Genomic DNA, 7,381 nt, shown 5'->3' on the forward strand with positions numbered 1-7,381 from the left:
CTGGTTACCAGCGGCTTTTTTGTCCATACCCAGGGGCAAAATTGTAATTTCACTTAATTAGTTGAAAAGTCAAACAAAGTACTAAATATCGGAAATAAATGACAGTATTCAATATAACAATGACAGTATTCAATACAACAATGACAATATTTATACAAACAATGACATAGTATATGTAACACGTTTATCCAGTCATTTAAGTGGTCCTTTTACTATTTTTGTTTCATTTCGTTTTCTTCTTTTTGGATGATTATGACATAGTGTATATGTAACACGTTTATCTAGTCATTTAAGTGGTCCCTTTACTATTTTTGTTTCATTTCGTTTTCTTCTTTTTGGATGATTATGACAAATTTTAATACAACAATGACAGTATATACACAATAATGACAGTATTTATCTAACCTTTGACAGTATATAGCAAGTTCACAACATTTTTACCATTTATTTAAGGGGTGGGCCATCATTGCAATTTATTTTCTTTTCACTTTTTTTTTTTGTGGGTATGGGGCAGATACGTCGCTGGTATTATTGGAACTTCTGATCCAGTTTCCTCTCAAAAAACTCTCATGCTAAAAAAATTCCAGAAAAAAGACCGAGGCTCAAAAAATTGTTCTCAAAATCAAGATATTCAATTTTTCGCTCTTTCCCTTGAGGCGTCGATCTAGGGTTCCTACATCTTCACATAAAAATTCATTTGTTGCTGATGTTTATTCGATTAAACAGGTAAGCTTTCGATCTTTCCCCAATTGTTTGGTAATTTTGTTCTATGTGGAGTGATTTTTTAGAAATTAAATTGGGTATTGCTTAAAAAATCGTCTAAATAGTCTTGATTAATAGGTAATCACACTGAATTTGGTATAACTTGTACAATTTCCTGGTGCTTGTTTTAATTAAACGGAATAAATTTTTCCTTCTTTTGGTGAATGAATTCGATTGTGAAGTTCAAGTCTTGTTTGATTTTGTTGGGTGTTTCTTAGTTTCAAGTAGTAATGCTTATTTTCTGATTGATTTCAACAAGGGTATAAATATACAATGTAATAAACCAAGGATTTTGTGGAAAGAATTGTAGATTTACCGAAAAAGATGAATGAAATCTTTTTCCCAAAGAGGTTTGCCTACCCTAATCAATCGAAATAATTATCAAATATATCAGTTACTGATTCAAAACGTACAGTTAACATGTCTGGCTTCACATCTCTGTCATGGTTGATAGTATATGATTTGCAACTTCCTTCTTTGCACTAAATTATCACTCATTCCATATTTTTGTTTCTGCATCACCACAGTTGGATTAGTGAGTAAGCCCACCAATGAGTTATGAGGAAATAATGTGATTTTCAGCAGCTAACCCTCTACTTCTCATAATTAATGCTAATACAGGAGGGATCTTGCATTTTATCTTATGTAGCAATGTAGTTACTCTCTGACCCAATATTTTCATGTACTCATAACTAGTGCAATACTAGTACGCAATTATTCATATGGCGAATCAAAATCTACCTAGCTTAAAGTGGGTTGTAAAAACTATACAGCTCCATATAGATTTCTAAGAGATCCTTATATCTAGAAGGTATATATCCGTTCACCTTAGAAAATACAATTAGCATCTGAAAAGGCTTAAATGATAAGTAAAGTTCTATCAGGTATATGAATTGGTAGACATGCTACTTGTATATTGTAAGCAAGTTTTTGTTTTCTGATCTTTATTATACTTCTAATTGCTAAAACGTGTTTATTTTAAACATATCCACGATCAATACTATCTCTCCTATTCCCAATTACCACTCTCACAACTCCTTTAAGTATCCCTTTCTTTTGAAGCACCAAGTTAGCTTTTGTACATACTAGTGTACTACCCACCAGTTCTTGACGGATTTACTATATCCATCAACTTCCTCATACCAACATAATACATAATGAACTGTTTCTAACTATGTTATTGATTGCATCCGATAGTGAGTCTACGGACCAGAGACATACTAGAAAAATGTTTAATTTGTTTTCCCTAATTCATTTTTAATTCTTGAAGTGTGTAGTTCAAAGACACCTTATAGACTTACTTTACATGGGAAATTTTAATATGTCTGAATATAATTAATATGGAAGACAAAATGTTTAAATTGTACTCCTTATATGTTAATGAAATTCAATTTAAATAAAGTTTAATTTCTTATAAGCTAGTACACTGTAATTATAAAATTGAAGGTGATTTAGGATGAGGAGACTGATGATTAGAATGATGAGCATAGTCTAGGGTTTTTTTCTCATTTAATTCCATGTAAGTTTAACACTATACCGTGTTTTAACTATTTTTTTAAAGAAAAATTAGTATGTTCAGCAACAAAGTAGCCCCTTCCCCCCTCCCGCTGAATCAGCAACACATTCATCATATGCTTCAGGCCCTGTGTCAGTGTGTGCATAAGTTCCATCAACCAACGTCAAAGGCAAAGCATATGATCTGGTTAACCTGTACTTTCTGGCTATTTATAAGGAAATATGTATAATAATTTCAGCAGTCATCTGTTCACGTAGCAATGTTTTGTGTAGAACCATTGGTTTTGAAAAAGGTGTTCTCTGGATGGCATGAATGAGGGACAAATATCCAAGGCTCTCGAGGATCTTGTGAAAGCCGGGGAAGAACTTAAAGTTGGAGATGTTCAGCAGTTGGACTCCTTTAAAATGAACCCAACTGTCCGCCAGTTTGCTTCTTTTCTTCAGTCATACTTAATAGAGTGAATTGCACTTTGGTCTGTCTTTTTTTTTTCCATGTATCATCTGAATGAATTAGCATTTTTCCTCTGCGATATTGATAAACAGCACAAGGGAATTATGCAATAGTCGCTGTGAAACTGTGGCCTCTTTCACCTTGCTGTAGTAATCATCAGAGAAATTCACTTGTTATTTGGGCCTTGTTTAGCTATTTTAAGCCACACTACATATTTGCAGCCCACTACTATCACAAGCTCGCTAAAGCTGGAAGAGCTTAAGGAACGAAGTATTGAGTTGAAAATAGTCGTGTTCCTAGTTTCCTACTTACCATTTTTTTGTTAGAGGTTAATCCAAACTGGATGAAATTTTATAAAACGTCAAAGCTAGTGTGCCCCATGCATCAGTCCCTACATCGTCTTCTAAGATAACAACACAATTATCTTTTGCTTCCTTGATTAACTATTGTCTTTTTTCTTTATTAATGACTGTTCTTTTATGGCTAGAACGGAGAAACTGTAATTTCATCTGATTGATACTACAGATACCAACAACCCTTCATCTGTGTTTTCAGATGCACACAACTCTTTTCTGTAAAGGCATGAGGGAATTGGAAGCGGCCTGCGAATACTCGAAAGCAAAAAACTGACGGCTTCTAATATGTTTTCTCTGAATTAAGAAAAAATCTACATTTTTTACCCAGGTTGTTGAGTCATGAAGATGCACCATTGAAGCTATGTTTGGCCGAAGATTCATCAATTACTTAGAATTGACAGCCGGCGAAGGTATGTTCCTCTTAATTTGATATAATCATTTAGTTTTATTATGCTCCGGTTTGATTTAGCAGTTAAAGCTAGATATAAGCATATCTGAAATATGATTGGAATTATCTTCCCTACATTGCTAACCTTTTCCCTTTGTTCTGTATCAATTGTAAATCTCCTCTCCTCCCCCCTCTTTTGCGACTTCAAATTGTAAGAGTTATGCGTTTCTATATACATTTGGTTGTGCTTGTCTTCTGTTGCTATACCTGGTTACTCCTTTTGGGTGTCTGCACTACCCTCTTCTTCCTCCCTTGTTGTTGTGCCAAATTTGGTTTTCCCTAGGGTCGCTACTGCCCAGCAAGCCCCGTTCCCTACAACACCCCTCCCAAGAACAGCAACACATTAATCATATTAGTGTCCCTGCATGCATCTGCATCTAGGATGAATCTATGCTAGTGTTGCAATAAGTCTACATGCAGTTCTACATGTAGTTGTGTCTTTTGATTTTGGATCATGGTTTTTGTATGGTTGACCTGATTTCTCTACTGTATTTATCTGTTCGATTTGGAGCATGTGAACAGTTGATTGTACATACTATTTTTGCATCTTGTGTTTTTTTTTTTTTTGGCAGTAAATTCAAACATGCATTATTAAAACAAAGATACAACAACCCCCATTACAATCAGCCTATAACTGATTCATGGGAGATGCAACTAACTCTATCAGAATCCTCGACCTTACTAGAATAATACATACAATAACACCTTGGGACCTTACATTGGGGCTTACTATCCTTAATACTATTGACACTAGTAGACTCAACATTAACATAACAGTAACTAGGAGTAGCCATATTCTTCTTCCATGGGCGGTAGTGGCAATCCAGAGATGTTGTGCTTGGCGTTTTCCTTTTCATTCCAACATGAATCCTGCAACCAAATGAAGGGTTAGAGCATTTAAAGTTTTTCTTCCTGATAGTCTTATCTCTTCTCCCTTGTGTACGACCTTCGACCTTCACATTTGCTTTCCGGAACTTAAGATCTGGCTTGATGTAGTAGTTTCCAGGATATGAAGCTGTTGGACCTGAGATACATGATGTATAATCACCCTTCAAAAAATTATCTTCCACAACTTCACACAAGGCTTGCTCAAATTTCAAAGTGGTACTTTCATTGATGGACTCTAGAGGAAAGAGCTCCTCCTTCTGTTCAACACTTGAAGTTGATTCAGTGCCTTCAATCTTCTTATCTTTGTTTTCCTGATTCCTTGGAGAGAATAAGGGGGACAATTCAGGTTTATCCTCAGTCTGTTTGGACTTTTGCACACCAGCTACTCGAACTTTTAAAATTGACCCGGCCTTAGCATTGTAATAGGTGATGGACCTCCCTTGAACAAGCTGATCATACACTTTTTTCGGTATCATCATGATAGAACCCTGCCTTTTTCGGTTTTGAAACCGATTCTTGGGCTCTGCAACATAAAAATTTGTTTCGAAGGACATATTCTTAGGAGTTATTTTAGCAATACCCGAAGCCTCACCAGAGTGTTCTTCAACTTCAGACACTGGAATTCCATCCTTACCCCAGTCATTTTTGGAATTACTACAAACACTAGCTATCTCACTAGTCATGTTCTCATCCTCTACCTCAAGCATACAACTCAAATTATCTTCGCTCATGACATTCTTTGATGTGGAAGCCATATCTACAGATGACATAATCTTCTTGCCTTTCTTATCTTCCATCATATAAGAGGGCATCATTTCCTTATCATTCGACCTATCTAAATCCTGTATATTAGTGTTAACAACCTGGAGATGTTTAAATTTTTTTAGTGGTGCCACCATTTCACTATCCTCCCTTCGTTTAATCCCTCCTCTAACATCCAAAGTAAAAACTTGATCTTTAGTTTCCTTGAAAGCATTTACTGCTTTAACTTCAGTTCTTACGGAGTGAGGGCTTTCAAGATTTCCTATCTCCCTTACAATGTCTTTGTTGTTTGGCTCTACCTCCTTTGCTTTCCTAAAATCTTCATATGCTTCCTCATGCCTTCCCAAATGTTGCTAGAGCCAATCCCCTCCTAAACAGAGCCTTAACATTTCTGCCATCAATCTCCAAAACTAAGGAGCAGGAGACAATAGCTAAACTAAACTCATTTAATTTGAGCGCACAGGCCGCAACATTTAAATGTAATGAGATTATAAGTTCCTTCAACTCTATACTTATGCCACGCAAATGAAAGTCCTCACTAACACCACATATAATGACACAAAAACATTTGATTGCCTTTTGATAATTCAGCAAAGCATCACTAAAATCATTCTTTTTGAACAGAGAGTTTCCTTCTTCCTTGAGATAAAAGACATATTCCATAGCCATTTCTGGATCATTAAAATTCTCAAACAAGCCCACAATAATACTATCATCTTCTTCCAAGCACTCCAAATGATACAACAAAATAGGAGCCAAACTTGATTCTACCCCCAATCCCATCGCGATAGAAAACCTAAGTCTGAAAATTAAAATCTTGGAAAAGCCAATTGAACTTCACAGACAATTAAGAAGACAAAAAGCAAGACACTACAACACTACTAGAGACACCTCAAAGAGAGAGAGGGATAAAAAAACTACACTACACTTACAGATATAACGTAAACGGTGGAGATTAAAACCTTGCAATTGGCCGCGCGAAACAAAGCTTTCAGCCTATGACTGTTAGAGAATTACACTCGCCGGCGACCACGAAAGCTAGATCGGCCGCCGGCGAGCTTTATGACCGTGGAATTGACAGAGCGGTGTTGCGGTGGAGGTGGAGGTTGGGGTTTGGGAACTTTCTAGAGAGAGGTTCTACGGTTTTTGAGTTGGTATACCTAATATTATGTTCTAAAGTCTGTAAATTGATGTATTCTTGGATATTTAACGTGTTAAAATAAATGAGGTTAATGAAAGAGTGTTGATCTCAATAATTGACTCTCTCTTTTTGTGTGTTGTCAGATGCATGCAACTCTTTTTTGTTAAGGCATGAAGTTGATCACCAAATTGGAAGCGGATGAAGAAAATGACATTTTATTATTAGATTTATAGTTCTAAATGAGAACTTCTTTCCACCTTATTTGGTTTTAATAGTTAGTCATGTATTTGTTTTGAAGCTAAGAGATGTAGTTCAACAGTGATATTTGACTATTGATTATGTAACGACTTTTTTTATTTTATTTTATTAAGATGTTATTAATAGGAGCTAAAAATCTTCGATTTCATTTAAATTTGTTGGTTTTCTTTTGCTTTCTTATTATAGTTACTTCTTATAGGCGTACACATTTATGAAATATTTCGTATATGCGAGATTATTTTCGGTGGCTCTAAAATCCTTTCATGAAAATCTCAAATTGCATCTAAATATCATTATATTAAAATAAGATATTGCCTCTAATTATCTTTTTTGGCAAAATTATATGGTTGCCATGAAAAACATGTGGGTTATGGAAGCAAATTTTGGTATTGCCTTTAATTATATTTCGAGGCCAAATTATATAGTTGCCCCAAAAAACATGTGGGTTATAGAAGAATTTTTTTTGTATTGCCTCTAATGATATTTTGAGGCAAAATTATATAGTTGCCCCTAAATATATGTGTTTTTTAAAAGCACCTTTTTATCTGCCTCTAATTATATTTTAAAATAAAATTATATGGTTGCCCCTAAATAGATATGGTTTTTAGAAGCAACTTTTTATATTGCCCTTAATTATATTTTGAGGCAAGGATATATGGTTGCCTCTAAATGTATGGGCTTTTAGAAGCAACACATTATGTTGCCTCAAAAAGGGGCCTTTAGAGGCAACCAGTAATTAGCGACAGACTTATTAGAGGCATCCACTTTTTTGTTTCAAAAACTCATTAGAGGCTAAATCC

The 7,381-nt window shown here is 35.1% G+C and overlaps 1 long non-coding RNA gene across 1 annotated transcript; it reads left to right on the plus strand.

Annotated features, from left to right (window-relative positions):
• Positions 1 to 515: 515 nt before the first annotated feature.
• LOC130462608 (uncharacterized) lies at positions 516 to 6,717 on the plus strand. Its single transcript, XR_008923148.1, has 3 exons — positions 516 to 726; positions 3,284 to 3,494; positions 6,467 to 6,717. It is a non-coding gene; the product is annotated as an uncharacterized lncRNA (long non-coding RNA).
• The last annotated feature ends 664 nt before the right edge of the window (positions 6,718 to 7,381 follow it).

The sequence above is a fragment of the Spinacia oleracea genome, chromosome 6, assembly GCF_020520425.1.
Source record: "Spinacia oleracea cultivar Varoflay chromosome 6, BTI_SOV_V1, whole genome shotgun sequence".
Taxonomy (NCBI): domain Eukaryota; kingdom Viridiplantae; phylum Streptophyta; class Magnoliopsida; order Caryophyllales; family Amaranthaceae; genus Spinacia; species Spinacia oleracea.